Source organism: Alligator mississippiensis, chromosome 1 (assembly GCF_030867095.1).
Source record: "Alligator mississippiensis isolate rAllMis1 chromosome 1, rAllMis1, whole genome shotgun sequence".
In the NCBI taxonomy this organism is placed as follows: Eukaryota; Metazoa; Chordata; order Crocodylia; family Alligatoridae; genus Alligator; species Alligator mississippiensis.
In genome coordinates this window covers 300,306,002-300,332,163 of record NC_081824.1, presented here as the reverse complement: position 1 = coordinate 300,332,163, position 26,162 = coordinate 300,306,002, and the positions used below count along the sequence as shown (strand labels likewise).

Here is a 26,162-nt window from a genome sequence, read left to right as displayed (position 1 = left end):
AAGCATTTGGCTGTCTCAGAGCATGGTCCAGGACCGTGCCTTGCCCCGCTGTTTCACGGTGCTTTTTTTTTTTTTTCCTTGAATCCTGAATATCCAGGGGTCTAATTTTTCCACATGCTGCAAATTTTCAGCGCAGGGAACATTCCCCCCCCTCCCCCCCCCCCCCCCCAGTGCATCTTGCAGCATCTCAAAGGGGTTTGCAAGAGGCACGTGCATGCTTGTCTGGATGCTCCCATAGGGGGAGCTAGACTTAGCCAGCCTAGTGTTGACACTATGTTGCAACCAGGCCTGAGTGTGGAAAAGTGGCTTAAGACTACCACTGCCCATATTTCACCAGGGCTGTGGCTTCTGAGAATTCATGCATGAGAGTTTTTCTGTTTGGCAGTGGTAGGGCTGTAATCAAAGGGATGGTGACTTGTAGCATTTGGACACTTTTGAAGCATTGACTTTCCTACCTTTTAAGGCTAATATAACAGTCCTAAAAACTTTAGTGTTGGTAAAAAGGAGTCTTCCATCTTATCACCCTACCCCATAAGATAACTAGCAATCACTCTGGGGCCCAGGTTTTTGAAAGAGATCATTTTTATGCAGTTTCAGTTGTCTTTGAACAACAGGCATGTGCTTCTGACCTATCCTCCCCCAGCATTCTTGTGTCTGAGAAATAAAACCACTTCTTATCCCAACCAAAACTCTAATAACAATACTTAAATATAACATGAGTAGAGAGAGTTTGTTATCCATGTTAGTCTGAAGTCAGACATAAGGCAGCTAGTCTGTAAGTGCATTTCTATCCTGCCTTCTGCCCTAAAAATAACATGTGTTCAAGTCCTTATAACCAGTCTTCTAACTAAACCTATTTCAAATGTTCCATTTAATCTCTGTGATGCTTCACATGGTCACTTGGACTTGCAGGTCTTCCTTGACATCTGTACTACTATTGTCAAGAGACTGTAAGTCCATCTGTTTTGGCAATGCTGTGTGCTGGGGCTCAGCTGTCTCCAGTTCCTGTAGTTCTTCTTGGAAACCTTCTCAAGCAAAATGGCAGACACCATGTGCTCTGTGTTCATCTCTTCTGGAAGTGGTTGTTGTTCATTCCTCTTTGGTGTATGTTTCTTCAGAATAACAAAATCCTTCTACTGCAGGGTAAGCTCATGTGACATTGCTATTGTTCATGACAATTGATTTTCCATCAGAGATGCACACTGTGTGGTGTTCATGAAGTGGTGGCAGTTCCTGAGACCCCAAGTTATGTTGCTGTTGTTTTTCTTGTTGTTATGTCTAACCTTATTATAGTTCATCAGATCCTGAGATCTTCTGACATCGGCTTCTTTCATTACAGTATTCTAAGTCCTGTTTGTCAGGGTCTGACTCCATAGCTTTTTCAGTAGATGCTTTATTATTTCAACACTAAATACAAGACATGAGAATAATCATCTAGATTATGAACACACAATTTTTTTTTTCCATTCAATGGAAAAGAATCATTACCTACTTTGCTTCTGGGTGCTAATTTTTCCTATGTCACCAACACTGGTTCTTTCGCTTGACTCTGCCTTGGTTCTTGGCATACATGACATGCCTTGGCAACTTCCTCACTATCACAGTTCATTTGAGGCCGTTATAAAATGTCTCTAGATTTTTCTTAGATTTCTCAATCCCTAAATGACCTTCCACGTATCCTTTCTAATGTATGTTTCTGTAACATCTTTGAATTCTGGTTTCTTTAAACAAAATCCAGTACAGGGCTGGGAACATGCTATTTTAGACCCCCTGGGCTAATAGCTTTATCCACTGTCTTCCCAGTTTTCATCCTGAGCTATTGTTCTGGCAATCACAGTTGATGTTGAATTTTTCTTCTTTTTTTTTTTAAGGCTCATGTAGTCTTGGAGAAAGCCTGTATAATAGCTAATTCTGACACTTGCTCCATTGCAGTTTTGTTAAACGCTCTTGAGAAGGCCTCTACAACCAGTAAATCTCTCCCAGGCTTTAATTTGATTTACAAACCATATATTTATAAGTAGGGGGGAGCTGCCGCTTCTCAAACTTTCTGCGTACTCAGGGAACACTACATTCCTACCTCGCTTTTTTGGCAATAGTAATAAGTGGTTTATGGTTTACTTTCAGCTAACGTTGGCCCCACATAAATAAAAGCACACAACCTTTTTTTGAATCTATACATGAATGCCAAAGCCACCTCCTCTCTTGTAGTATATTGGCACTACATGTTGTAGAAATCTCTGATGCATAAGCTACCAATCCCCAGCTTTAAGCTGTAAGTGAACGGTGCCAGTGCACCCTTGAAGGTATTGGAACAGACCATTTAATTTTTGCACTTAGTCTTAGATCTTAAGGATAAGGATTTTTTTAGCTCAGTTGAACTCCTTTATTTAGAACTGCACTCCATGTCTCTTGTACAACAGTGGTCTTTGATTACTGGTTTGAGTAGCTAGTCTTACAAGGTAGCCTTCTGACTGACTGCTTTTTTCAGTGTAGTGTAAGAGTGATGTTGTACCTGTGATGATGGTCCAGAAATTACATGAGGCAAGAATTTCTTAGGGTGATATCTTTTTATTGGGCCAACTATGTAATTTAGATAAAGTTAGACATTCTTTTTCAGGTCTCTAATTACAGGAAGCCAGACACAGCAAGTGAAACACAGCATAGGGAAAGGTCTGAGATAAATTTTCAGGGGTAGCAGACTCACGATTAGCTAAAGAAAAGAAGCTGGTTACTAGGAGAACAAGGTCTATCCAAAGGGGCAGGCAGGAGTGGGGAGCTCAATCTTGCCATTCCTATGTGGAAAGAATTCAGCAGTTGGATAAACTCATAATGGGTCATAAATTCAATATCAATGTTTAGTCCTTGGTTCTTAGTTCTTAGTGTCCAGCTAGCTTATGAATTTTTGTTTCCTAGTTTGCCTTAAAACTGCTAGGTAGATTCCCTTGAGCACGAAGGTAGTGAGGTCAGAGACGGTGTGGTTGCTGTGTGAGAAATGTTCTCCTAATGGTGAGTGTATGTCTCCGTCCTCTTTTTTTCCGGCGAGAGTTCATTCTCTTGCATAGTTGCTGTTTAGTTTTGCCTTTTTGCTGGCACTCCTGGCTTTTAGGTATGGAGTTCAGTGCAATTGAAATTGCTTCCTTTTGTCTTCCATGCTTTTAGCTGCTCCATTTTTCCCCCCCCGAGTCTATTGCTGTAAATTTCTTTTTACACCTGCTCTCCCAGGGTGTTTGGTCACTGCTGCAGCCCAACACATTTGAGAGAAGATCTCTCAGCAACAGTTCTAGCTGCTTGGATTTAACAGATTGTGAGCTTTTTACTGTACCTTCCTCCCTCGGATTTCCTGGGAAGCCAAACCACTGCCAAGACTGATACCTGGCCTCTCACCCCAGCCATGCATCTGCCGCTGGTATCCCATTTGGAGTTGATATTTCAAGACAGGCTCTCCTGTTTCCAAAATTCCTTTTTAGTTTCCAGGGCCTCCAGACCTGATATGTCTGCCTCACTCCCCTTTGCTTTGGAGAAGGACTCAAACCCAGCAAGATTCCACTGCATCCTCAGGTTCCCTTCAGACATGAGGCCTGTTTTTCCACCTCTTGGATTATGCAGAGTTACTCTGGTCCAAAACTTCACATTCGCTGCATGTCCGCAGAAGGTCGCAAACAGAGTCTGGTTCAAGAGACCTGTCACTGAAGCAATGTATGGGATCAACTTTGTTACAGGGCCACAATCAGCTTGCTTGGTATCTCTTGACCTGAATGGTTTGTGTTCTGACCGGGCCAGAATGCTCTGGTTACCTTACAAACCTAATTTAGCTTGGAAGAATGAAGGGGAAGCATGGAGGCATTGCCTGCTTTTTTGAGGTTGAGGCGCTTCCCTTTCGGGAAAGCAATAAGCTGTTTCCCAGCATGTGATTGCATAGAAAGAGATGTGCACATGTCTGCTCTCATTTGTAAAGCCCGCATGAACTAGAGGGCATTGGTATGCCTGTGAAGGAAGAAGCTTTATTCTGCCCCATGACCTACTTCAAGCAAAGTTACAGCAGATAAATGGACCATGCAGGGTAGAACACCAAGTCACGCTAGTATGAGTCAAGCATTCCCCTCTGGTATTGGAGAGCAGGGTTGAAGAGCAAAACAAAGGCAGATGCAACAACAGCTGAAAGCATTTTTCTTATTACTTTCTTATGCATGGCAGTAGCCCAGGAGACCTAAATTGAGATTAAGTGGTGGTATATCACCTGGAGGTGAAGGGGAAGCAAGGAAATGGATGGAGAAATGTCCCTCTGCTTCCATGGACACAAATGAGTTAAGGGCTTCAATAGATTATCTTCCCTAAATTCACTTGCAGCTAGAATCATGAAAATTCTTAATAAGTCAGTAGTAAAGAAACAGGAGATATATTGAACCAATTATGATGGTCGTTAGATATCTGAGAGAGAGATTCAGGTTGTAGGGGAAAAAAACTCCAATAGAGGAGAGTATTGTTAAGAGGGCTGGCAATGGGACTATGTAGCCTTGCTTCAGAGTCACTAGTCTGACTCTAGACAAAATTAATAGTGATAGAAAATCTCTCTAAGGATGGCTGTTTAGCCTATGGAAAATTAACCAATGGTCTCTAGTACACATGTAGTTTGATAGTAACTAGATGGCTGCTGTATGTTTAATACAAACATGTAAACAAAATAACTATTACAGTTGTTACTGAGTTGGACTCTGTCTTTTAATATTCATGGGAATTCTCAGAACTGTATTTTATTTGTTGCCTTTGGTAGGCAACAAACTGGAAATTCTCAAGGTCTTTCATATTATAGTTTTACCTCTTTAGAGGGAGCTGTTTTTCATAGACCAGCCCTCCTTCTGTTTGACCAGGTAACATTCCCTTGGCAACCTCATCAGCTGCTTTGAAAAAAAGTAACATTGGGAAAGTCTTTAGTGCATCTTTAGTTGCCTTTCACTGTGATTTAGCCCCTGGAAATAATGGAAGGCGATAAGGGGTCTACCTAAGTGTGATAATGGTAAGTGGCAAAGCATAGCAGCTTTGTTGCATAGCAGCATGCCTCAAATAAGGAGAGAGCCATTTCCTAAACAAGAAGAAAGCTAAAATCATAAACTGTTCTAAGCAAATGCATAGAACACTGTGTAAATAAGATGGTTATGCTGCTTGCTCTCATGATGAATCCCTTTTGGAGCCCTGATTTTAATTTTGGAACTAATTTCTTTAGATATAATTATTGCTGAATCTTAGTAGAATTTTTCAAACAAGTTGGAGAACATCCACAGATATACTGGGCAGGAATAAAACAGAATGAGCACAAACCTGTTAAGTTTTCAAGTCATACACCAATTTCTAACTGACTAGGTTTAGGAAGACACATTTCCTATGGGCAAGTTATTTTGTAACTACTCAACCTGAGGTTCTTTTGCACCTTCCTCTGGCCCTGGCATTGCTGGAGACAGGTTCCTGCATTAGACTGGCTGTTAGACCAGTCTGATAGGGTAATCCCTGCATTCTTGTTAGTGCTTGGTACACTGGCTGATTTGCCCTTGTGTATGTGCACTGTACTCTTTCTCATGATATGAAGGAATTAATAAATGGCATGAGCATCCTCTCAATGTTTCTTGTATCTGAAGCACAACCAGGAATTATCTTTTAGTTGGGGCTATTGTCAAAGATCACCAGGAGTAAGATGTCCTGTACAGGAAGTCCTGTTAAAATACAGTCCCTTATGCTTCAACACACATCACAACAAAATGAACTGTTTATTGTAAGCTTTAGTTGCCAGTTTAGTTGGAATTATTAGGCCCTTGTCTGGGTGGCACTTGACTTATGCTTTTGAAGCTGCTGCCCTAGCTGGCTTCACTCACTGCTCACCCACTTCAGAAGAGGTAGGGTAGGCAAGCTCCCCTTGATATGTGAGCTTTGCTGGCTAGGACCTCTTCCTAGCCCTTCAGACTGCTACAGGACTAAGGCTTCATCTAGTACCAGGATCCAAATGACTTCTCTAGGTAATGGTTGGAAGTCCAGATAGACTTCTCCAATTTCCAAAAAGACATTTTCCCTTCAGATGGGCATACAGGACAGTGACATCTCCAGCAAGGGGAAGGGAAAGCCCCAGGTACTTGGTCATGGTTGTATTTATCAAGTGAAGGTTTGTCCTCAGTGTTTATGACATATTTCCTGTCATGGCTTCCAGTATACTTGCAGTATGATGATATAAGGGAGGAAATAACTAATATTAAGCCAAAGCAAGCAAATAAAACATGAAATTTGAATGCTGCAATTGCACTAGGATCCAGCACGGGGAGTAGATACGGCCAGTCAGATGTTGCCAGTTTAATTTGGCAGCATTACATTTTTTTTTTCTTCAAATTTGGCCTGCCCGTTAGGGCAAGAGATATGAGGAAACTGGCAGCAAGAGGAAAGGGATACAGAGAAATAAGAATATTGCATAAGAGATGCTTTTGTTGCCAGCTACAAGTGCCAGAAATCATATGGCAGCTTAAAAACAATAATAAGATATTGAAATAAATACTAACTTTGGGTTCAAGATGATGTTTTCTGAATTTTTAGTTTTCAGGATTCAAGTTTTCACATTTCCCTCTGCAGGTCTGACAGCTAGATTTCTTTCTTTCTTTCTTTCTTTCTTTCTTTCTTTCTTTCTTTCTTTCTTTCTTTCTTTCTTTCTTTCTTTCTAAAGGTGAATGCTAAGATTTTCATGTAGTCCTATGCATCCATGAAAGTAAGGACTATAAGCAAGCCTGCAAGCAAAGAACTCCATATTATGAATGCCCTGATATAATGGCAAGACCCATCACTATTGGAGATGTTAGTGTGACTTAAGCTTCAAACCAAGGGTCTTGTACATGATTATTCCTACCTAGATGAGTCCTAGTTTAGGCTAGAAAGATGAGCTATTTCACTGTTAAATTTCCAGTGTACATGCTGCAATCCTAAAATACTCTGAAGGGTAATCCTGTATTAAGATGATCTAAAATACTGCATTATTATTGTATAAAACTGTAATTTATAATTCCTGCAGGGCATAATAAGCATAGAACATAATTTCTGCAGTAGCACACAGCATGCTGCAGAGCTCAGATACTAGATCAGTACTTGGATGAGGTGACCTTTTTACAGCTGTCTTTCTTCAATCAAATGCAATTGAAAATGCAGGATGCTGTCCTTTTTACATTGCTAAGATGATCCCTGTAGTCCATACCACTTTTGCTCTAGCGCTATCTATGAAAAATGTTCTAATGAATCATGCATAATTCATTCATCTTAATTAAAATGTAAATTATCATCAGTCTTCTTGTATAATTAAAGTAACATTGTGGGAACAGGTTTAAAGTTCTGTCTGGCATTCCTTTTATTAAAACAAACAAATGACACTTTGAGCTGGGCTTGGGGTAGTACAATTGATTACAGTGTGGGACAGATTTTAACTTCCAGAACAGGTTAGCTGGTCTGTCTCTAATGCTCAGCAGCATGTACGTAGTTTTGCTGTATATATTGACCTTATCTGTTCTCTTAAGTGATAGGTACCTGTGTTTATTGCTTGGCACAGACAGGAAAACTATTAATAGCTAAATTTCACAAGAAAAACAGTTCTCCAAAAACCTTCAACTAAATTTCATGGATTGTTATGCTTATAGTAAATGCTGTACCTACCTAAAGGTCTCGGGGCTTGGCCCAAATCTTTCATAGAGCCCTTTTCCATACCACTCTCCACAAATTAAATGAAAACCCTCTTGTACAAGGATGGGGTGGTAGGAAAGTGCTAAATAAGGGATTTTTTTTAACCATTAGTGATTTCCCATACTTCATGCAATAAAAGTTTTTCTTTTCTTTTTTAATTAAAAAAAAAAAAAAAGAAGAATTATAGGAAGGCCACCACACAAGTGTCTTGTAGCTATGGACAGAGGGGGAAGAACTCATTGTAGAGAAAAATAAATAAGCTGCTTTGATTATTACTGTACATTGTGGGTAGCAGAAAGGGGAATGTTGCTTGGGGTCTGTCATCAAACTAAATTACAGGGGCTGAGTATACTTTAGTAGGCTTTTTGAATCTTTTCTTTAAACAGGGGGAAAAAGGCACTTCCTTGAACACACAAACACACACACACACACCCCCATCGCAACTCCAGGGGAAGCTTTGGAATTAAACAAATATCTCTGAAATATGACATGAAAGTGCTTTGCTCTGCCAGTGCCTGAAGTCACATTATTCTCAAGTTAATGATACGTGCAGCTTTCTTGGAGGGGCTGAGATTTATTACCTGCTTTCTGCCATCACAAGTAACCCGACAGCTTTGGAAATATGCAGAGAATTCTAAGAGGAGCTCCCCCGGCCAGGCAGTGATATGAGACTACTGTCGGATTACAGGCAGTCAAGCTGGTGCATGTATAACTCGGCTCCCACAACACCTCAGCCCCTGACACAGGGCAGCCTCTGGCTGACCTGGAGCAGCAAGCATTCCCTGAGTGAACCTAGGGGAAAGGCTCCTCTGCCAGCTGATTTGTGAACCTGTCTGCTGAGGCCTTTTTGCAGTGCAGCCTGTCTGCCTGGGTGAGGCCTGGGAGGGAAGCCGAGCAGTGGTATTGCTGCCATCTGCAGATTCCAGTGGACTGGAGGAAATGGAATCTGACATTTATTTCCTAAGCCATATTTCGAATGGTTCTCAGGGGCCGTGTTTCAATTAGGTTTTCTTTCATAATTCTTCACTGGTTGAGTCATGAGGTGGGGAATTTGAAGTGAGGGGTCCCTTGCAAGAACAAGAGCATAGTGCAAGCCTCATCTGCTGAAGCACTGAGGTTTGAAGAGGATGAAGCACAAGGGTACAAGCTGTTTCTTGGCATGGTTGTTGTGTAGGGGGCAGGGAAGGAACAGACTGTTTAATACTAGAAAGGCAGCTGGGCAGTGGGGCCTTCTTTCAATGTCAGAGTCTTATTTGAAAGACAGCAGTTGAACTGTTCTGACGTCAGTTCTGTCGCTGTAGGAAGTATCAAATTAAACTGATAATTATCTGCAGCACGTGCATGAATTACAAACCTTTTGATGTTCAGACTCATATGTTTTGAGTTAATGGGCACATTTTAATCTGATTTTTATGGAGATTTTTAGCATGGGCTGCTTTTGTCCCCCTGGCAGTTTTATTAATTCAAGAAGATCTTCACAAAAAGCTGTCCTTCCTCTTCCTGGTTCTACCAGCCCGCACTACGGCCCATCCAGGAGCCTTGCACAGAGTGTTAAAATGGCAAGCTCTGTGCGTCGGGTCAGTGCTCAGACTTATTACGGAAATGAGCAGGAGCATATTCTATTTGCTGCCGTTTGTCAAGATCATATCAATGAAACAGTTCTGGAAGGAAAAGCCCCTTCAGCTCCAATCCTGAAATCAGGTCTCTTTAATGCAACCCCTAATTCTCGTAAACGGAGCATAGGTATGCTAGCCCTTTCAGGGGAGGTGTGACTTCCTGTTTGGCAGCCTCCAGAAGCAAGCCTTGCAACTCTTCAGTTCAATCCTCCTTGCAAAATGCAGAGGGATAGGCCTAACCACAAAGTCTTCACCATCACCCTGCCCAGAGCAAAACACATGTACTAATATAATAGCACCTGCCATCTGCACTTCTGGAAATTCTTTCTTTATAGGTATTGGTCAAAATCCCTCCCCCCATTATTACAGCTGTTGGGCTTTTTTTCCCCAGTGAAATAGAATTTACTATTTTGTTTACTATATTTTAAATTTATCTTAATTTTGTTAATTTTAAATGTGTCTAATTTAAAATTATTATTTAAAATTATAATAATCATTATTTAAAATTAAACAAATATTTGAAAGAATCTCTCTAACACACACACACACACACACACACACAAATAGATGTATAATTTTCATGTACACTTCTCTGTAAAGCTTGTGATGTTTGTCCATGTTGGAGTCTGCTGGACTAGATGGAAACATCACCAGCAGTTTCTTGTGACACCAGGCTAGTTGGACCAATGACACGATCCAGTCTGGTCATACCTATGTTTTTATGCTGTATTGAGGTTGTATTCTGTACAATAATTATGGCTGTCCAGGCAATGGAAATTTATATGCAGCTCCTTTTACAAGAAGTAGGGGTTGCATTAAAGCACTTAACGTGTGTGGAAGGAGTCCTATATAAATACATTATGTCTTTGTGTCAGGTTTTCCCCCTGTGGGTATCCTACTGTAACTCCTCTCCCTTGTCTTCCTCCATACCCCATATTGCCCACTGTATTCATTGGTTTATCTATTGCTTTGACTGGTTGCACATTTGATTGCATTGGTTGCCCTATCTGGCCTTCCCTAAATCCTAATAAACCACTCACGTGGTGGGGAAGAGTCCTGCAGAGAGCTTAGGTGTCTTGAAGACGGGGACTGAACGTACACAATTGCTTCATGAGATTACCTCAGCGTGGCTAAGAGATAATCTCTTAAATGGATTATTTCTAAAGCCACAGCACTCATGTGAAGTTTTAAGATTCTCAGATGAAATGCTGATTGAACTTTTTAATGTTTACTCTGGTCATTGATTGCTGCAGCACCAATTAGAGGATGTAACTTCCTCAGTTTAAGAATCTTGATACTTTCTCCCATATTCCTTCACGGCTAATTCTTGAGACTAAGGAAGAGTTTTAGTAGCATGGCTGTGTTTCACAACGTCCACACGTGATTCTGTCGAGGATGGAGGCAGCTGAACTGATGGGTCACACCTAGAAGGGAAGCCTATCTGGCTTTGCTAACTGGGTTTGATTTAAACCTTTCTCCTTCTCTTCACCCTCATCATCAGACTAAATCATCTCCGCTAAATTGAAAATAGCTTTCCTAGAGGAGATGGAAGCATTCTGGAAGAGTTCTCGGGAGACTGAAACTGACGATGGGAAAGAAGAGAGACAAATAAGACCCTCCCTATCTTAGGCCTTCTGATTCCCACTAAATTTTTGTTGGTGTTCTTGCTTTTTTCATTCACAGAACTAGCCTAATCTAGAAACAACGGGCTTCTGAGATCACTCATTACAAAGTTATGCACCCTGTAAATTGATAATGTATTTACAGAACCATTTACCTACAGCTCTTCTGACAGTCTGGAACTATATTGGGTGCAAGATATGTGGAATTGTGTGCAACATTGGTTGCAGGATGTGTGTTACTCTGTGGACTGAAACTCTAAAAGGGACATCAGGGTTGGAAATACATTTTGGAAGGGGGAGCAAAAAAGGACACTTCAGAGAGTATTTTCCTATAATACTGCATTTTACTCTGATTCTCACACTGAAAGAATCTGATGCTTTACTTGAGGCTACAAGCTGGCTCAGGCTTTCCTTGTGACTAAGCTGCATGCTGATTTGCAATACAATGCCTTCTGTGTGGTGTATAGACACGAATACATGGGAAAGCTGGCAGAGTGAGCAAGCTGTGTGTCGTTCATTTGACATGTCCCAGTACTGTATTGGAACACAAAACGTGGGCTTGAGGCTTCATTACTTGTAGCGTTGGAAGAAGAGGATGGGTGATTGGAAGGTTATCATACTATACAGAAAAGGACTGTGATGGTAGAGAGACATTTGAATCAATTAAGTAAAATCACACTGTATTAGCAGTTGCCATAACTTCAAAAAACAGTTTTTAAAACACTGTCCTGCAGTTTGAAAGAGAAAGAGGTGACGTTCAAGACAAGAATTTGGGAAACATCATAACTTCCTGGCTAAAAATAAGATGTCTTTAAAAACATAGCAGAAGGAAAGAAGTGGAAGGAGGGTGTTTTCTCCCTTATGTTTACCATTAGAGCCCTAGAGGAAGGTACAGTATATACAGGGCATGTGATCATGTGGAATAAGAAGGATCATTGAATGGGTGACGCAGGACCAGGGAGATTACTCTGCATGGAGGGAAAGGAGGAGGCAGCGGGGGTGGAGAAAAAATATTGAAAATCTGCTAGGCCATGTGAGGAAAAGAATTACTAAAGGTTTTTTGGGGGATCTTGGTATAAGGAAAAAATTCTCTCCTTAGATCCATGCTTTGAGCCTGTGAGGGAACAGGTGCAGGGAAACCTCATGATATAACTTACAGGTTGCTGGATTTCTTTTATTTTCCAAAAAATTTTGTCTCTACATTTCCCCCCATATTTACATTGATAACTCTGACTGAGTAATTGTTTGGTTCAACTGATTTGGGGGTGGGGGACGAGGTTTAAAAATATTGCAGTATAACTATCTGGTACAAAAGAAGATCCTATCTTATGCTACTGTAGAAAATAAGTAGAAATAGAGCCTTGTCAGTGGGTGTAAATTAGTGGCCCACTTAGCTGGAATGATTTACACTCTTTAGCAACTTCCTAATGCTTAATCAGTAGAAACATCTTGACTAATTATTATTTTAAACATGTTGCAAGTAATTTATATATCCAAATACACTTCTCTGCAAGCCATCCCAAATCATATTAGATTAGCTTCTCCCCTCTGAAGAAGCTCCTGGTGATTTTGGTTGGAGTCATAAATTCATTCAAAGACTAAATATGGTCGCTTTGACTTCTTTTGCTGCTGCTGTTACTGTCCTGTATGCTCATATCCCTAATGTGCTGGCTGCTATCTCCCTTCAATAATGAGTAGAACAAAGGTGACTGCCAGTGTGATACCAATCAGCAAGTGAGAACCAGCTTGTAAAACAATAATGGCAGCAAAAAAGTAAATGTGATTTTGGGGCTACATCACAGAGGCATCATCATGGGCTGGGAAAGTGATGGTTCCTTGTCTGTCTTTTTTTTTGGAGGCACATGAGTATTGGAATGTCAAGTAAAAGCAACTAAGGATCTGGAAGGACAGACTTATCCTTTTAATTACAAATTATAAACATAGTCCATGTTTTGCCTCTGACAAATATTAACATGACAAACATGACTGTGAGATATCTTTAAAAAGAAAAAAAAACCCAATTCCCATTTTGCTTTTCCCAACAGTTCCAAGGGGAATCAGCATTCGGTATTTTGTGTAAAAGAGTAATTTGGGAAGTTTATTTGAAAATGCAAGTTTTATTGACAGCTGGGAACTGCTCTGTGGCTTGTGTTCCAGCTCTGACTCAGGTTACCAAAGCAATTTGATTATCGCTCCTTACTATCAATCATTCAGCACTTTTCTGAAAGTGTCTCCAATTGAAATTGTCCAGGCTGGGCTGGCCTATCCAGAACAATTTTTTTTTTTTTCATAAGCTGGAGAAAAGATGGAGCCTAAGGAAAATGGAAAGAGGAGGCATATACTATATCCATTACTGTGGCTTTATTAAGAAAAACACAAACCAAAAAAAAAAATCCCTGTAGGTAAAATGGTTGGGAGAAGAATGCTGAAATTTAGCCAGGAGAGAATTTAGAATCTTTCTGAATGTTGTGGTGAAAGATGCTTGAGATTTCTCCAAGTCTGTGAAGGTGCAACAGTAAAGAATTACTGTTGTTTATGTGACTTATGGGTGAGATATTTTGTTTCTTAACCTTAGCTAAAACTGCAGAGAATCATAGAAAATTAGGGTTGGAAGAGGACCTCAGGAAGTCAAGTCCAACAGGATCATCCCCAACTAGATTCTTCCAGCCAGGCTTTGTCAAGTCAGACTTTAATAACCTTCAAGGATGGAGAATCCATCACCTTTCTAGGTAACCTGTTCTGGTGCTTCCCCATCCTCCCAGTGAGAGAGTTTTTCCTAATATTCAACCTAAACCTCCCTTGCTACAACTTGAGACTGTTGCTCCTTGTTGTTTCACCTGTCACCACTGAGAACAGAGTTGTGATGGTTCCCCTACCTCTGCCCCTACATGACACTACACTGCTTGCTTCCAGCAGTTTTACTGGGGGTGGTCTGGACAGAACAAGGAGAACAGCAACGGCATTTGCTCCAGGACAAGGACCATACCGAGGCTTTGTGTGTTGGGGAGAGACTGGCAAGGAGGTTGTGGGAAGAATCTGGATCTAGGGAAAGAGTAGGCTTGGTACAAATGGAGGGGAGAAAGCAATGTAGGTTCTTTCTCTGGTCCCTTCCCTTCCATGTTGGTTTTCTCCACTATTCCCCTCCCCATACTGCTTCTTCTCTCTTCTCCAGGAGTCCCCTTTACCCCTTTTTAATTCTCCCCTTATCCCATGAACCCATCCTCCATGTTTCCTTGAACTTCTATTATCTTCTTTATTTCTCAGTGCCCTGCGTTCCCTCTGCCCCAGGCTCCAGCACCCCGCCTCCCTCAGCGCTCCCCTTTCTAAGTCTAGGAGTCTGACAGGATGCCACCCCTATGTGTTCCTCTCCAATTTCTGAAGCCTCTATGGCTATGCTGGGACACTGGCTCATGACTGATTTAGAGGGAAGACTGCCATCTACTGAACTGCCAACACCACTTCTTACTGTAGCAGCAGATGGGTTTCCCTCAGTGGCTTCCAGTTCTAACATGGATCAAGCCTGCCCCCTGTGAGAAACTACCTTCCCAACCCTGCGAATGCTGCCTACCCACCACATTGGCCTGTAGGGTTCATGATAAGTGAAACAGGAATTGCCTTGTGTGAGATGCCAACTAATCATAATGCAAGCCGTAAAACAGGACTGGGTTGTCTAAAACTGAACTGCCTAACTCTGATAGAGCTTAAAATTTGGTTTTCTGTCAACAAACCACTACCACTGTTCTTCTGTAGCTCAAGTTTATTTACAGTGGGCTGATTTCTCTGTTTTACTAAGGCCACTTCATGCCACTTATGCTTTAACAATAGACTTGCTAGGGATTTCAGGCAGAGGATAACAGAAGTCTTCAGGACTTTTCTGCTGGCGTAGGGCTACCAGAAGTGGCAAGCTGCCCCATAGCCAGCTTCCCTTTCATTGCTGAGGTAAAGGCATGAAGGAGATGGGCCAGAAATCCTCCAGAAGCAGATGTGGTAGAACTGAGCTCAACTACACCTGATTCCCCTTCCCTGAGGGACTGAGGGTCAGAAGTGTAAGGGTGAAGACAAGTTGCATGTTACACTTGAACCATACTAAGAACACTTCAAACTTGAGCATTCTCATGTTAGAGCTCATTAACTCATGCTAAGTGCCCTCTGATCATCTAAGTTGTGCTATACTATCTAGCTCATGTCAGGTAAGCTCCATGAAGACTAAAAGGAGCAATTTGCAGTCCTCCAGCACCCCAGGATGCACTGCTCCAAGCACTTCCCCTCCTCCCCCTCAACCATACCCTTGCTCGCAAGCCCTTTAGTGACAAGTTAGATCTGTGCAGGCAGGAAACAGTATTTACCCTCAATGTGTGACTGCTTGCAACACATTCTAATTTTAACATTGCTTCACATTTCACAGATTTAGTATGGTCAAAGTATAATGTATAATTTCACCCTTTCTTATACTGCACCAGTTAGTCCGTAAGGTGCCACCCTTGCCTTACTTTCTACACGTAATATGTGAAGTAGGATTTGGACACAAGTCTCAACGACTTACACTGGGACTTAGATATTTAGACCCAGATTTCTAAAGGTATCTATGGGCCTAAAAAGGCAGATAGACCTAAGGAGTGCATCCAAATGAGTGCAGATGTTTGTCTCCCCATGGACAAGTAGCAGTGACATACCTTGTACCACTGCTGCTTGTCCCCAGGGAACGCCCATGCCACATGTGCTCTGCGGCATGGCAGGTTACCCTGAGTGAGGTAGGGGAGGCTGGGGCCGGCAACCCAGCAGCCTTACCTGGGGTTCAGGGGTCTCCCAGGGCTACAGCCGCAGCAGGAAGCCTGGTTGGCAGCTGGAGCAGGACTCCATCCAGACTCCAGTTTTGGGCAGTGTGTGCTGCCACCACGTGCACTGACCTGGTTTTTTTTGGTGTGGGTTTTTTGACCCCAGGGTCAACCCTCCCTCCCCCCGCACTGCAAGGTAGCAGCATGGGGAATACCTGCATGTGCAATGTGCCGCACACCATGCTTCTCTGGATGTGGCTGGCCAAGATATGTATAAAAGTGCTCCATGCACTATAAAGTTACAGCACTCTTGAACATGACAGAAGTGCAGTGTTTTTGTTTGTTTTATTTTGGGGGGATGGGGGGGCTCTGAACCTCTCTGTGCTTTCCAGGCTCAGTGGCAGGAGCACCAGGAGACTGAAGACAGCAGCAGCAGCAGATTAGTGGAGAAGGCAGCTCTCACCCATGCTGACAGCCCAGCTCCAAGCATATGGTCTCCCCAGCCATACAGGACCTTGGAGTGTGCATGTGTGCATTCATGTGTGTGTGTGTTCATGTGCCTGCATGTGTGTGGATGGCTCTTTCACAACTGGCATGTCCCTTTCACTCCCTTCCCTGCCCTACCCCCAACCTTCTTCACTAGGAGCAGGTACTACATCTGCCACAGGGCCAGGCAGCAGCTCACAAAGCCCTTGGGATACTGGTGGAACCGGCACAAGTTCGACCAGTGTACATAAGTTATTTAAAGCACTGTAGGTTGCTAAAGTGCTGTACAATATAGCACTTCTAACTTAACCTCATTTAACAAGGGTTAATTTAAAGCATTGTACCCATTTTTAAAGTGCTATAAAGGCACGCACTTCTGTTAAGTCATGGCAATAAAGCACTTTAAATGGTGAAAAAAGCAACTTCTGTACACACCTCTAATGATCTGGGGTTCCTAATAAGTTTTGTAGTCCAGTTTTAATCTCTTTTTGGAACTTACATGCTGCAACCCTGCCTAGGTCCCACCTGAGGTGCTTAAAAATCAATTTGAATTTGGCCTTCAGGCTATACTGAAAATCCCATTTGGCGCTAAGTGTAACATGTAACTTCAACCTAAGTGACAGCAAGATCTTCTGCTATAACTTAGGCTGGGAATGGAGATCTGCAAATCAAGCAAACTCAACTGGTGCCCAGTTGCTCCTTCTGTCTGCCACTGGAGATTTCAGACCAAGAGTTTTAAAATTAAATGACGTCCTTATTTCTGCCAAGGATTACCTGCTGATCTGTTTTGACCAGTACTTGAGGTGAACACTAACTGGTCATCACAACTGACCTGAGAATGAAAATGCAATCTGGCCCTCTGCTAAATATTCTTTTTGCTTGCAACTAACTGTGCCCTTAGTCACCCATGTGCCTCCTTTCTAAGACACAATTAGTGTGGTAGAACCTAGGAAGGAATTTAGCTATGTAGCTTGTCAGGAAACAAATGGAGTCTCCCTATGTGGTTGCAATTGAAGGGAAGCCAAGAGTAGGTCTACAGCATAGAGCAGACTTACCTGATTTTGCTTTAAACTAACTTACTTCTTTTCTGGCACTGATGTAGCTGTAGTCTGGAGGTCAGTGTGAGGCAACCAGCAAGTACTCACCCTGCTTTTTGAGCCAGTTTTACTGCCTGTGCTGAGCTCTGTGCAGCTGCAGCTATGGTGCTAGCAGTGCCAGTGGTCTATAGCTTAAGGTTAGCTTGATTATGCTTGTTACAGTGTTGACACTGCCAAATGAGTTTGTAAGAGGACCTATATGAGGGGATGCTTTTTTTTCTCTGCTGTTTGACAAACTGTAAAAGCAAAGAGGAGTTTTTAGGTAGGATGGAGAGCTCCTGTGACAATGGAAAAGTAGAGACAGCAGGAGAAGCCCCCTGAGAGGGAAACCAGTAGTGAGTGGGAGTTAATAGGGGGCTGGTCAGAGAGTGAGAAAAGGGCTGAGGCAAGAAAAGGAAAGTGAAGGGAAGAAAGAAAAAGAACTGGAACAAAAGAAACAATAAACAGAAAGAGACAGTAGGAGATGGAGATACAGACTTTGACCCTGAGGCTTGACTATTAGCTCTCACTTCACTGACAGAGGGTATGAGAGTGGTTTGACCTCTCTGCTGCCTGACCGTTCTCTGTTTAAATATTAAAAGAGTGTTCTTCTCTCCAGGCTCTATGTAAATTCTTATGTCAAATGATCTAATCCCGCAGGCCTTACTCAAACAAAACTCCCAGGGGCTCCAGTAAGGGTTTTGCCTGAACATGCACTGCAACATTTGACTGAAGATGATGGATGAATGAGTGATGTTGTTAGCAGTGAGAAATGTAGGTAATTTGTGGGGATTTGAGATCATGGTCACAGCTACTACAAAAGGAGATTTTGAATTTTCCACCCTTAATTACAAATGTACTTGGGACTTGTCAAGGCAGGTAGCAGCTTGTTTGACAGGTAGCAATTAATTAAATCACGCTTCCTTAGACCAGATTTTGAAAATGTCTGGCTGACGGACCTTAAAGGACAAAGGCCAGATCCAAAGTGGCCAACTTGGTACCTAAACGGGACTTAGAATTTAGATGCCCTGGTTTCAAAAACAATCCAGGTCAGCTCCACTCCAGGAAGCAGAGGACTATTTGGGTGCCGAAGCATCTCAGTTTTGGCTTGAAAAGAACCTACATAACCAGACTTAGGCTAGAATTTTTGTGGGTATTGTATTGGACCACCTGCATGATTGCGATTATATTTAGACAGGCTAACTTTCAAGTGCTCCTCCTCAAGCTTCTAGTCATGCTCAGAGGCAATCCAGTTAAAACTACTAAGTGCCTAACTCCCACCCAAGCTCTGTTGTGATTCAGATGGAAGCTGAAAACATGCTTAAACTCTACCAAAATCCCTAGAGTCCTTTTTTGCTAGGTGCTCACTCCAACAGAATTGAGTTCAGCACAGAACAGGGGACTCAGGGTCACATTCATTTGAAAATGTGGGAAGGCCCAATATCTCTAATGGGTACAGCAGTTGTCCAGGGCCTAGGAAACCTCAGTTCTAGGTCATCCACTGCCTGGCAGATTCGAGCTAACCCCTGTGTAACAGGGAACCCCCGTGTAATCAGGCATAATGGTTGGGGGAGAGAGGGGACGGTAACAGGGAGAAGAGGATGTAGTAAGCTAAGCTGGCTCTCTGGGGCCACAGCTGCAGGAGTGCCGACCGGCCTTTAATGAAAAAGGTAAAACTCTTATGCTGGGTGGGGAAGGGCATATGGCAGAAAGGGAGTGTGCCTTCCAGGCATATAAACCCAGGGCCTGAATCAGAGCAGGCAGTCAGACCCTGCAGGCTGGAGGGAGAGGAGTTCCTCCATGGAAGCTGACTGTGAGAAGCAGTGCCCAGGGAAACCCAAGCTATCTAGAAGGGTGAGAGTGGGTCTAGACCTGGGAATTATAGTTTGTGATAGGATATTGATGGATAGCAGAGCAAACTTTCTGGAAGTGGTTTGCTTGTATTTCAGTCAAGGTGATGTATGTTTGTTGAATAACCGGAGGACTGGCAGTGCCTGTAGGGGTGAAGGAGGCCATAAGCAGGGTACCTGGCAGGCATCTTCCACTGAGAGGCTGAGGCGTGAAGAGCCAGGATCCTAACTAGTGGACCTGGTCTGAGGGGCCTCAGCTAGAAGGAAAACGGGATAAGGCCAAACAGGCGGAAGCCTGGATAAGGGTTGGGGTCCAAGAGACCCAGTGTTGGTCCAAGTAGAAAGAGAAAGAGAGAGACTTTGAAGGTTGGCGGTCTGAACTCCCAGCCAAGTGGGCCAGGGTGAGCCCACAGAGAAGAAAAAGGGGAATAGAAAGAGCACCAAGAGCGAGCTAAGGGCAGCCTCCCCTCTTCATCATCAACATCACGGTGTAGCAGGTGAGATCTCGGGGGAAGACCATGAGAGGTGGGAGCGAAGGCTGGTCAGGACTACAGCAGCCATCAAGGGGGTGCCATGGCAGCCCTAGGGCATGTTCTGTCACACCCTGCCATTTTATAGGTGAGTGACCTCATTACAAAGCTGGATGAGATGTAATCTCCACTCTTGCTGTTGGTGTGAGACACCTGAGCAGTGGGAGCTGAGAGTCACAGACCTAGAAGAATAAGCAAGAGGAAGCCTGATTCAGTAGCCCAATGATAAGAGCACTCCCAGAGATGTGGGGAGTTTCAGTCCCTTTTTCCTGGACTCTTGGTGCTCTGTACCTCAGATGGTCATCAGATAAAGAACAGAAATATTCTGGGAGCAGGGGCGAGGAACCAGGACTCTTCCTCCCACAGAAGTTCCCTCATCACTGGGTTACTGAGCCAAATCCTGTTCTCCTTGCCATTGACTCTTGGCCATCCAGTAGGTGTGCTTCAACAACAGTAGCGAGCCCTCTTTCCCCGCCACTCTCCCTTTCCCCGAATGTCTTATACTTTCGTGGCCAGGGCCATTTCCTGGAAGGCCAGAGATATGGGTTTGAAATCACTCAGACTGAGGATACCCTAAAATACAGGATTTCCACTTGCTGAGTGAGAGCTCCAGTCACTGGACTACTGGATAAAAGGCGATACCAACTATGTTACATGAGTGGCCACAAGTGTGATACTCTACTTTGAACTCAGTGCCATCAGTGTCCATTAGGCACTTTCCTCTGGGTGCTCTGGAGTGCACAGAGGTATCAAAGAGGAACCTTTGAGTTTGGCACATAGGCTCTGAGGAGAGGTGGGAGTTCAGAATGCTGAGTATTTCTTCTTGGCTCACTCGCAGCCTTCTCTGCTAAGCTCCTTGGTGCTCTGCATCACCCTTTGCAGGCCCCTAAGTCTACCACATTAACTGGTAAGGGGACCTGGGGAGCCTAGCCTTGTTGATTTGTATCAGCCTCCTGGGACCAGGTGTTTGTTTTTAGATGTGCTGAAACCTAAATGTAGGCATCTGATGAGAGCTTGGGAACTGGCACCAAAATCAGATTCTTGCTATATTCAGACAGTTATTCTAGGACAAATTTTTGTCTAAGCTTTTTCTCTAGTTTGATGAGGTGATAGGGACGCAGGCTATATATTCTCCATTGCAATGACTGTGCTAGCTTAGAGACATAGGATTGGAAGAGATCCCAAGGGTCATCTAGTTTGTGGGGGCCGAGGGGGATCTGGGAAAGGGTCGGCTGGGTTGTGGCCACAAACCCGGCACGTACAGATGGATACTTTCGACCGCTGGAGTAGAATTAGGCACAAACGTGTACTGGTTCAAACAAAGATGGCTTTACTTACACTGTCAAGATGTACAGCGTAGGAAGAAAGTTAACTTCAAACTTCAGTTCCAGTTTAACTGAGGAGCTCTGATAACACGAGATATCTTTAACACGAGCATGCAGGACACGGGGGTATGTCGGGGATGGTCGGCGACGGGGAGTCGTCGGCGGTTGATCAGTCTGCCACGTTCACTCTGAGATGGACGCGGAGTTCTCCAACTTAGGCGGAAACTGCTTCAACCTTTTATACGGCTAGCAAGCCAATTGCTAGTCGCCACGTAGGAATAATTTAGAACCGGCCAATAGTAACATGTGAATTTGCATATGAGTGGCGGGAACCTTTCCATGCCGGGGTTCTCCACCGTGCCAAGAAATTCCCTCGTACAAAATCTCACCGTGCCTTGTGCTAGAAAGTTCCACTGTGCCGAGGCACTCAACCACTATGCTCTGACATAGTTCAACCCTCCTTCACAGATTCAGGATTCTAAACCTTCCCAGATTAATGTCTGTGCAGCCTCATCTTGAAAACCTCCAATGACAGAAATTGCCCAGCCTTCCTAGAAAGGAAGTTCATCTGTGCTATAAGGAAATGAATAGGCGATCCACTGTGAATCAGTCAACTAGGATGACATCCAAGAGATTGCAGACACTTAAGCAGAACCCCACTGTGGATGTCAGCAAGGGCAATGACTATGTCTGATAGGCAGACATCCTAATCAAAGCCCTTTTTTGAGGCTGATAATGTACACACAGATCTGGGGAAACCAAACTGGATCCAAACTCCTCTCTTCTGGTCCGGTGTTCAGAGATGCTTGCTGACACTTGACATAAGGGTTTGGATCTTCAATAAGCATGATCTGGCTTGAAATATCCTTTGGTAATCAATCCTTCATGATGAGAGAAACATGCAAGCAAATGGGAGATATTGGAGCATTTTGGACTCAGTAGTGTCTGGGTTGGATATATGCCTATTGTGATATGATAATGATTTAAGCTGAAGGAATGCTGAAAACAACTGCCAGTCAGCTGCTGTGAACAATTAGTCCTTATTGCTTTTTTCTTAGTACACCATAAGATTAAATAATTTTTTTCTCCCCTGGCTATCCTCCAGGTGCCCTGTTTTGAACCACTCTGCTCCCTTTTTGTGCTATACCATGGCTTGCTTGGTGTCTGACAGTGCCATTTGTACACTGAGCATGCTGCTTCTGCAGCTCTCCCAGCTCCTGCTAGCCTGGAGGGAAAAGTAAGCTAACTGGAAATCTGAACAGGTAACCTTGTCTCTCCTTGTTTGAGACCTAGTTGACAAAGCACTGCCAGGACTGAGATTCGCCATTGACTCACAAGGTTGAAGATTTTGGTTTGACTGTTTAATTTATTTTGATTCCCATAACAAAGCAATGCTGTTTTTGTTTTGTTTTGTTTTGTTTTGATTTTTTTGTCTGTCTTCAAAAACCTGACTTTTAGGAGTGGCTTGGGAGCTATTATGAAAAATGCCAGAACACCCCTTTAGGGCCCAGCACAAGGTTAACTCCTTTGCTTGCTAACCCCATAAAAACAACTGAATGATGAGAACTGGAACAGGCTGCAAAATAATCCTCATATCTCTAATTAATGAGGAGTCTTGACATTCTGGAGTAACATCAGTGCCCATGTAATATGGAACTATGTCAAGTATTCAGATAAAGAACAATAGGTGTCACAGGAGGAAGAATAACGCCAAAAAAGAATTATGCCATTTTCAAGCTGATATGCTATCACGTAATGGGAATCGCATCCCAAAGATTCCCAAAATCCAGGTTTTGGAGAAGCATTTTTGTTTAAAGGCCTTAATAGAACATCATGCTCTTCAGGGACAAGATTGACACTACAAATAGAGATGATCCGGCAGGTGTTCAGGCACTTGCTCAATATTAACTGCCAAAAGTGAAGAGGGTTTGCTCCACATAAGTGTCTACTGAAGCAATGTTCCCTCTAAGGAGTAGCGGTCTGTGAGCGTGCCGCTTTGGTCCTGCCTCCCCCTTTTGGTGTGGTCCGCTGGTAAGTGTCCCACAATAAGTGTCCAGGTGGGAGCGGGTAGAGTTTGGCCACCTCCCTTCTCCATGCTAACTGCTGCTCAGAGCAGCGTATTGGAGTGCTGTGGGGCAGCCATGGGTTGGACACAATCAATTGATAGATGGCAATACAACTCTTGTCCTAGCTCTGAGCTTGCCAAACTTGTGAACCTTTCCCAGTGCAAGGGAGATGCACGCTAACGCAGCCGAGGGCCATGGGACACACAGCTTGCAAGACGTGTGTGTGTTCCCCAGGGGCAGCGACCCGGGTGCAGAGCCACTGCTCCAACAGTCACTTGCTGTTTAATGCCTTCTTGGGATAAATCATTACTAAGAACTGAAGAAACCAGAAAATCACCCAGCAGAGACAAAGTGTGCTCACTCTCTTTAATGAACTTTTTTTGCAAAAATCTTGTTGGTTTAATAAAAGATATCATCTCCAATTGATTGAACTGAAAGGGAGGCACCAGGGCCGGCATGGGACACTTACCGAAGGTAAGCACCTCGCTCCTCACATGGGGCAGGCAGCAGCTTCTCCCCGAGGTGAGGCAAGGCAGGGATGGAGGCTGGGGGCTGGCGTGGGCTCCACTGGCTCCGGGGAACTGTTCCGCGGGTTCCAGGGAACTGCTCCACTCCCCAGCCCTGATGCCATGTGTGTCCTCGCTCCCCAAGGTGATGCGGGGGTGCGGAGCAGTTCCCCTGAGCTGGCAGAGCCCATGGAGCAGTTCCCCAGAGCCCATGGAGCTGCTCCGCGGCGCCCACGCCAGTCCCAGTCCCAGTCCCCACCTTGCCTCGGGAGGAGCTGCTGCCTGTCCTGCATAAGGAGTGAGGAGCTTACCTTCTAAGTGTCCCACGCCGGCCCTGGTGCCTCTGCCGCACTCCACGCCCAGCTCCTCTCCAGGCGGGTGCGCAGCATTAAAAAGTTGGTGCGTGGCAAAATTTTTAATTGTGCATGGCTGTGCACATGCACAGCTTAGAGGGAACCCTGCACTGGAGACCCATGCTAGCTCTCACTCAATAAAGCTGGTTAGTGCCTGGAGACTATTGCATCATTAATTCTCAAAAGGTGGTGGGTGTCTTCCAAGACAAAATAATAAGCAGTCCCTGACAAGAAACATTTGCTGGTTACATACAAAGTAAGGGTAATTTGGGGGAGTGGGGAGGAAGCGGAGGCAAAAGAAAGGGTAAAGGTAACAGTAACACAGTTATTCAGTGCATGTTTTACTGTTTTTTGCTTAACTGTTCCTCCCTCTCAGAGGTGACAGAGTTTCCTGTTTGGTTTTTGGAAAAAAACCAGATGATGCAAAAGGGAGTTGTTTTCATTAAAGAAACTAGGTAGTTTTGAGATTTCAAACAAACAAACAATACCAGTTTATTAGTAGTTTGGATATATTTGTATGAGTCTTTAAAATCATTTGATAGGTATTGTCCTGGTCACCCTTGACACTCTCTGTCTCCTTACATTTTCCTGTCTCTTTTTCTGATTTCTTTAGCAGAGGAAAACCATTGAGGATACAGAGAAATGAGCCAGCTTATTGAATGCCTGCTCATGTTCCAAAAAGCAGGGACTTTGTGTAGCCACCGTAACTTCATCTCTGGCACTACAATATGCCTTGCATTCTCTTGCTGAGACTGGAAACTCTGGACACCCTCATTTATACAATAACAGAAAATAAGCTGGTGATTTACCTTTCGTTTGCAGCTCTAGTGTTCCTCCTCTTTTTGTACCTCATTCACACTGTAATCAGAGGTCTGATAGCATAATACAACTATGATTCACATACAAATCAGTGTCAGTAGCTGTGATGAGTCAGAAGATGCAGCAGGCAAGAATAGTGAAGAAACAGACAATGCTCCTAGGAGAGATTTTGTATTTCTCCTATGTTCGTGATAGAGAGCCACAGTGGTCCTTGCCCATTTCCAGCAGATGGCGCTTTACCATGGTTTTACAAGAAAAGCCCCTAATGCGGTGGTTCTCAGCCTTTTTAGACGCAAGGTACTCGTTGCAAGGCACCCCTCCATAACTTTAGTGAATTGAGAGGTACCACATTTCAGAAACCAATTTATTTACTACAGGGCTTACCTCCTTGCAGAAGGGTCAAGCAGTGGGGGTAGAGGAGCAGCCAGGCACCTCGCTTATCTCCTACATTTCCTGTTGAACCTTCAAAAGATCTCACAGCACCCCAGGGTGCCCCAGAACCCTGGTTGAGAATTGCTGCACTAATTAATAGTCCTACACACAAGGACACCGTTGTGCAGTTTGCTCGATGCTCTGCTCAAATGAAGCCTGGGGCTTGAATGGGAGACTGGGTGCAAGTCATAAGTGGACTGTTGGCTGCACTTTGCCACTTCTAAACAGTTTGAGCAATTCTTTTTAATGTCAAGGGGGTTAACAGTAGCGTTAGGATTAAAAGAGCTGTTAAAGGAATGATTAACAGACCCCCAAATTTAAAGTTTTCTTATATCTAAGAGGCCTCCTGAAAATAATTCTGTTTTGGCTGTTCGCTATAGTAAGAACCAGGGGACTCAAAGGGACAGTGAGGGCAGAGAGATATGACCTTAGCCATTCAGTAAAGCCTTAAGTGGGATTCTACTAATTCTTTGTGTTTTATGCCAGTACTTGTGGGGCCCAGGTGATATCAGGGCTATTACTTTGTATGATCATGCTGAAAGAGGCAACCTGCACAGTGGAGCTGTTTATAATCTAAACAGACATGGGATAAAAAGTGGGAGAAAGGCAGTATTGTTCACTGTGTTATGCAAATGGTGAACTGAGGCCTAGAGAGAGAAAGGGATGTCTCCAAGTCTATGCAGCAGTAGCTTGTGATATTGCTGAGTCTGAGGGGTGTAGCTGTACCTCTGCTGCGTTGCTCCTGAGAACATTGCTGTGCAGGGGCATAGCTACCAAGGTTTGCACCCTGGGCAAAACCTTGAAGGAAACAGGGCGGGAGTGCCACTATGCACAGAAAGGCTACTGGTCATTGGGGAGAAGGAGAGGAGTGGGGAGGGCAGCAGTCTTACCTGCCCGGTGCAGTCTTCCTGCACCCAACTGCTGTTGCAATGGCACACAGTGGGCTCCCCAGAAGGGGCACTATTCTGGGACCCTCATTATGTTGGAGTCCAGGCCCTGTGCTCTACT

General features: G+C 43.8%; 1 protein-coding gene and 1 long non-coding RNA gene across 2 annotated transcripts in view; one reads left to right on the top strand and one right to left on the bottom strand.

Annotated features, from left to right (window-relative positions):
* The window catches only part of LOC132247735 (syncytin-A-like), a 55,385-nt gene extending 30,474 nt beyond the window's left edge, over positions 1-24,911 (bottom strand). Inside the window, exon 1 of the mRNA XM_059720767.1 lies at positions 24,713-24,911. The gene's annotated coding sequence lies outside the window, so the exon portion shown is untranslated. The remainder of the gene's footprint in view (positions 1-24,712) is intronic.
* LOC102571045 (uncharacterized) overlaps positions 1-26,162 on the top strand; it is a 49,779-nt gene that overhangs the window by 12,418 nt on the left and 11,199 nt on the right. The gene's annotated exons all lie outside the window — the stretch shown is intronic.